Below are 7,163 nucleotides of genomic sequence, written 5' to 3' on the forward strand. Positions count from 1 at the left end.
CCATATTTTAAATACGTGCGAGACTAAGTACATTTCCATAATTTTACAGGCCATTTATATTTTTCCTGTGAACTGTCTGTTCTTATAACATGTCTATTTTCTTCTGAGTTGTTTTACTTTCTCATTCATTTGTATGAGAGTTATTTTGCAAATTAAGGCAATTAGCCATTTTATCATATGTTCTGCAATTACATTTTCAGTCTGTCTTGTCTTTTGCCAAACAGATCAATCTGCTCCTTTATGGTTTCTGGAGAATAGATATTTTAAATTTTATTTTGTGGCTTAGAAGATTAAGTGCTTTTCTGAGAGGATTGATTAGACTGTCTGAGGTGAAGAGGGAAGAGGAGAGCAATTGAGACAGTTGCAACTTAAAAGCAGAACGAAGACTTTAAATGAAGAGCTGACAGAAGTGCTGGTGGCAACAGCCCTAGCAGCCCAGCTGAGGCCAACTTCCAGGGCAGTGACATTCTGGTAGGGCCTGTTGGATCCTTCCACATCAAGGAAGTTCTTAGTGATACTGGTGAGCAGCCCAGGGTGGTCCTGAGCCTTGAGGCAACTATCAAGTGCTTTCTGGACATATCAGGGAAGGAATTCCTCAGGGGAAGTAGACTTCATAATTATTTGGGTTTTGGAGAATACTGGAGAAATAGTAGCTTTCTTTATTAAGTTGGCAAAACTGGTTACACTTGTAATATTAACCTCACAGTCTGGTTTTCTCTACCATGGTTGTGAGAGAGATTAAGATTTTTTAAAATTATATTTATTTAAGTCCTCTTTCTTTTTTTTCTGTTTTCTATTTCACTTATTTCTGCTTTAATATTTAATAATAAATATTTAATATTTAATATCCTTCCTTCTGCTAACTTTGGGCTTAGTTTGTTCTTTCTTCATTCCTTGAGATGTAAAGTTGGGTTGCTTATATGAGATATTTCTTTTTTCTTAATGTAAGCATTTATAGCTTTATAGCTATAAATTTCCCTTTTAGAACAGCTTTTGCTACATCCCAAAAGTTTTGGCATGTTTTATTTCCATTTTCATTTCTCTCAAGATTTTTTTGATTTTCCATTTTATTTCTTCTTTGACCTATTGGTCAGGTGTTGTATTGTTTAATTGCCACATATTTGTAAATTTTCCAATTTTCCTTCTGTTGGATAATCTAAAAGAAATGGATAGATTCCTAGAATTATATAATCTACCAAGAATGAATCATGAAGCATTTAAAAGTCTGAACAGAGCAAGAACAAGTAAGTAATACACAAATAAAGTAAGGAGATTAAATTAATAATTTTTTGTTTTGTTTGAGATGGAATCTCACTCTGTTGCTTAGGCTGGATGTGCAGTGGCATAATCTGGGCTCACTGCAATCTCTGCTTCCCAGGTTAAAGCAATTCTCCTGTCTCAGCCTCCTGCATAGCTGGGATTACAGGCATGCACCACCATGCCCAGCTAATTTTTGTATTTGTAGTGGAGACAGGGTTTTGCCATGTTGACCAGGCTGGTCTTGAACTCCTGACCTCAGGTAATCTGCCCACCTCGGCCTCCCAAAGTAGTAGGATTACAGACGTGAGCCACCGTGCCCAGCCTGAATTAATAATTTTTAATAAAACCTCCCAACATGAGATTTAAGCTTACTTCTTGAAAAAAAATCTCCCAACAAAGAGAATTCCAGGACCAGATAGTGTCACAGGTGAAATCTACCAAACATTTACAGAAGAATTAATGCCAATCCTACTCAAAATTGTACAAAAAATTGAAGAGGAAGAAATTCTTCCAAACTCATTTTATAAGACCAGCAATACTCTGACACCAAAGCCAGATAAAAACACTGTAAGAAAAGGAAATTACAGACCAATATCCCTGATGAACACAGATGCAAAAATACTCAACAAAATACTGGCAAACCAGATTGAACAGCCTACTAAAAGGATCATTTACCATGATCAAGAGGGATTTATCCTTGGGATGTGAGAATTGTTCAACACACACAATCGGCAAATGTGATACACTATGTTAATAGAATGAAAACTAAAAGTCATATGATCATCTCAATAAATGCAAAAACATGCATTTGATGAAACACGACATCCTTTCATGGTAAAAACTATTAACAAATTAGGTATAGAGGGAATGTGCCTCAATATACTAAAGGCCATATATGACAAGCCCACAGCTAGTATCATACTCAACAGTGAAAAGTCAAAAACTTTTCTGCTAAGATCAGGAATAAAACTCTCATCATTTCTATTCAATGTAGTACTGTAAGTCCCAGCCAAGCAATGAAAGAAAGAAAGAAAGAGAGAGAGAGACAGAGAGAGAGAGAAAGGAAGGAAGGAAGGAAGGAAGGAAGGAAGGAAGGAAGGAAGGAAGGAAGGAAGGAAGGAAGGAAGAAAGAAAGAAAAAAGGAAAGGAAAAAAGAAAAGAAGGAAAGAAAGAAGGAAGGAAGGAAAGAAAAGAAAGAAAGAAGAAAGAAAAGAAAGAAAGAAAGGAAGGAAGGAAGGAAAGAAGAAAGAAAGGGAAAGAGAGAAAGAGAAAGGAAGGGAAGAGGAAGGGGAAGAAAGGGAGGGAGGGAAGGAAGGAAGGAAGGAAGGAATCAAAATAGGAAAGGAAGAAGCAAAATTGCGTCTGTTTATAGATGACGTGATCTAAAGACTCCACCAATAATTAGGACTAATCAACAAATTCAGTAAAGTTGCAGCTACAGAATCAACACCAAAAAATTAGTTGTATTTCTATCAACTAACAATGAAATATCTGAAAAAGAAATAAAGAAAATAACTGCATTTATAATAGCATCAAAAACAATAAAATACCTAGGGAACACATTTAACCAAGGAGGTGAAAGACTTGTACATTGGACACTATAAGATACTGATGGAAGAAACTGAAGAATATACAAATAAATGGAAAGATATTCCATGTTCGTGGATTGGAAAAATTAGTATTGTGAAAATATTCACACTACCCAAAGCAATCTACAAATTCATCAATTTCTTGTCAAAATTCCAATTGCATTCTTCACAGAAATAGAAAAGACAATTCTAAAATTTGTATGGAACTACAAAAGACCCCAACTAGCTAAAGCAATCTTGAGAAAGAAGAGCAAAGCTGTAGGCATCACATTTCCTGATTTCAAAGTATATTACAAAAGCATCGTAATCAAAACAGTATAGTACTGGCATAAAAACAGATAAATAGATCAATAGAACAGAATCAAGACCCCAGCAATAAACCCACACATATACAATCAGTTAATATTTGACAAAGGTACCAAGAACACACAATGGGGAAAGGATCATCTCTTCAATAAATGGTGCTGGGAAAACTGAATATCCACATGCAAAAGAATAAAATTGGGCCTTTATTTTACACCACTCACAAAAGTTACCTTGAATTGAATTAAAGACATTTAAATGTAAGACCTGAGATGGTAAAAATTCTAGAAAAAAAATAGAAAAAGTTGCTTGACATTAGTCATTGCAATTACTTTTTGGATATGACACCAAAAGCAAAAGTAACCAAAGCAAAATAAATAAGTAGCTACATCAAGCTAAAAAGTTATTGCACAGAAAAAAAAAAACCAGTAAAACAAAAAGGCAACTTACAGAATGGGTTAAAATGTTTGCAAGCCATATATCTGATAAGGGATTAATATCTAAAATATACAAAGAACTCATACAACCTAATAACAAAAACTTATAATCTGATTTTAAAATGGGCAAAGAACCTGAATAGACATTTCTCCAAATAATGTGTACAAGTGGCTAACAGCTACATAAACAGGTGCTCAACATCTCTAGTCACCAAGGAAATGTAAATAAAAACCACAATGAGATGTCACCTCTCACATCAGGATGACTGTTATCAAAAAGATATGTGTTAGACAAAAGATATGTGTTAGTAAGGATGGAGAGAAACAGGTACACTATTAGTGGAAATGTAAATTGATACGGCCATTATGGAAAACAGTATGGAGTTTCCTCAAAAATTAAAGCTAGAATAACCATATGATCTAGCAATCTCACTTCTGAGTATATATGCAATGGAAATGAAATCAGTAGCTCGATGAAATACCTGCACTCCCATGTTCATTTCAGCATTATTCACAATAGCCAAGACTTGGAAACTACTAAGTGTCCATTAATGGGTAAATGCATAAAGAAATTGTGGTGTGTGTTTATATATATGTGAGTGTGTGTATGTATGACAAATATTCAGCCATTAAAAAAGGAAACACTGCCATTTGTGACAATATAAATGAACCTGAAGGACATGTTTAATGAAATAAGTGATACAGAAAGACATATACTGTATGATCTCACTTATACGTGGAGTCTAAAAAAGTTGAACTTATAGGAACAGAGAGTAGAATAATGGTTGCCGGCACTGGAGGCTAAGGAGACATAGGGAGAGGTTGATCGAAGAGTACAAACCTTCGGTCGTAAGATAAACACGTTCTGGAGAGTTAAAATACAGCATGGGTGGTGACAGATGTGTTAATTTGATTTTGATAATTATTACACAATGCATTTTTATATAAAAGCATCACATTGTACACTTTGAATGTGAGATACACAATCTAAATTGTCAATTAAATATTTGAAAATAAGAGAAGAAAAAATGATTTTAAAAAACAGCTATTGAACTTTGCAGTTTGGGTGATACTGAGGTTTTCCAGTGAAGGTTTTCCAGTGACAGAGCAGCCACGTTAGCAATTTCTTTGGAAAGCTTTCTGTCCTGTGTGGCAGTGAGACGCAGAACTGTGGTCATTTGTTTGCGTCCATTCTCAATATTTAATGTAAAAGAGGGTATTGATAATTGGCAAGCACTGTATTGCACAAAAGGAGGGAGGGTAGGCTGCTGATGTCAGTATCTCCCCGTGGATTTTCCTCCCTAACCTTCCCTGATAAACAACTGACTCCCTGACAGTAGTGAACATGCTCGACAGGGGCAATAGAAAATCAGGAGCAAACTTTCATGCCCAGCAGCTGCCCAGCAAGAGCTTTACTCTTCTAAATGTTAAAAAACTTGAATTATGTAAGCTAGAAGTGAATGTACTATGAACTTCTTTCAATTTCTTGCAGTTCTCTCGCTGATAAGGTTTGTGGGAAAGAATTGCAGTCATGTAGGTCACTTCAGTGCACTAGTACAAAAACTTGTGCTAGGAACTAAATTTTGTGTGCCCCCAAAATTCATATGCGAAAGCTCTAATCCCCAATGTGATGGTATTTAGAGGTGGGACCTTTGGGAGATAATTAAGTCATGAAGGTGGAGCTCTCATGAATGGGATTACTGCCCTTATAAGAAAAGACACAAGCTGGCTGGGTGCAGTGGCTCATGCCTGTAATCCTAGCACTTTGGGAGGCTGAGGCAGGAGGATCACTTGAGCTCAGGGGCTCAAGACCAGCCTGGGCAACATAGTGAGACCCTGTTTCTATTTAACTTTTTATGAAAGAAAGAGAAAGAAAAAAAGGAGAGAGAGAGGGAGGGAGGGAGAGAAAGAAGGAAGGCAGGGAGGCAGGGAGACAGGAAGGGAAGGAAGGGATATAGAGGGAGAGAGAAGAAAGAAAAGAAAGAAGGAAGGAAGGAAGGAAGGAAGGAAAGAAAGAAAGAAAGAAAGAAAGAAAGAAAGAAAGAAAGAAAGAAAGAAAGAAAGAAAGAAAGAGAAAGAAAGAAAGAAAGAAAAGAAAGAAAGGAAAGAGAGAAAAAAGAAAGAAAGAGAAAAGAAAGGAAAGAAAAAGAAAGAAAGAAAGAAAGAAAGGAAGGAAGGAAGGAAGGAAGGAAGGAAGGAAAAGAAAGAAAGAAAGAAAGAAAGAAAGAAAGAAAGAAAGAAAGAAAGAAAGAAAGAAAGAAAGAAAGAAAGAAAGAAAGAAAGAAAGAAAGAGAAAGAAAGACACAAGAGAGATGATTGCTCTTCCTCACCATCATACAAGGACACAAGCAAGAAGGTGTCCTTCTACAAACCGGGAAGAGGACCCTCACAAACTACAGTTTATTATAGAAACTGAAGGCAAAGGACAGGCATTTGAGGGGCAAGACTGCATCCCTTAATATACTGGCCACTCCCTGGTCTCTGACTCTCTCTTAAAGCAAAACAAATATAACCTTAATATTTGGAGGAGCCAATGAGGGATAGAAATATATTACAAGAAACAGTTAATCCATTCTATAAAGCCATTACATACAATTGATATATTAATATTGATTTGGTTACATTTCCCCCCTTCATATACCACTATTTGTATCTTGTGATAAATTTGTGCAGAACTATTTAGCATAAAACTTAGCTTATGATTAGCTAACTCCAGTTCTTCCACAAGGCAGTCATTTTCCATCAACATTACATCCTAAGGAGCCTTTAACCCCATTTCCCAATACATTGACCATCAGTATCAGTCTTACAACCTTATCAGCAATACCAGTGTCATACCATTTTTGCAGATTGGTAGTAGATGAGATCTGAAAAGTAAAAATCAACAGATCTTGGCACATTACCACAGTCTCACTCAGTCATTAACAGTTGATTCAGTTTATCATAATTTCATATGCCCAAAATGTCTCCCAGAGCAATGCCACTCAGGTTGGTAGGCTTCCATTCTAGTTTGTCAGGTTCCAAAAGCAGACGTGGTCTTGGCAACACATGGCCTCACCCTTTCAGGCATCTGGTATGATTGAGCTAAGAGAGACAATATCATCTCTTGCTTCGAGTCTCTCTTGAGGTGCAAATGTAATATTGGATTTTCCTCATTACATAGCTCATTTATTCATTCATTTATCCTCAACTGCATTCCTCCTCTCTCCCTTTTTCTTTTGACCCATCCTTTGCCACCTTTGAGAGACGTGAGGTTCAGCCACTGTCCTGATCCAGATGTCCAGCAACAAGATTAGTCCAGCAGGTGTCACCCCTTCAGTTCACTCTTGCTGACATAGGGTAGGGTTAGAGAGACACAGAACTAGTGGGACATTATTACCACTAGGCAATATTGTTGCAGTCATTGTCAACCCCAATTTTGCAGGATGGCATGAGGGCACAATTCATTTCATCAGGATCTTAGGAATTCTGATTCAAAAGTTTCAAAGTACAATTACAGTTTCCTGCTTAGGGATCATCCCTGACTCCTGAATCTGCAGTCACAGCTCTGGTGCTGGGATCACTACATCAAGTA

The sequence above is a fragment of the Macaca fascicularis genome, chromosome 7 (assembly GCF_037993035.2).
Source record: "Macaca fascicularis isolate 582-1 chromosome 7, T2T-MFA8v1.1".
Lineage (NCBI taxonomy): Eukaryota > Metazoa > Chordata > Mammalia > Primates > Cercopithecidae > Macaca > Macaca fascicularis.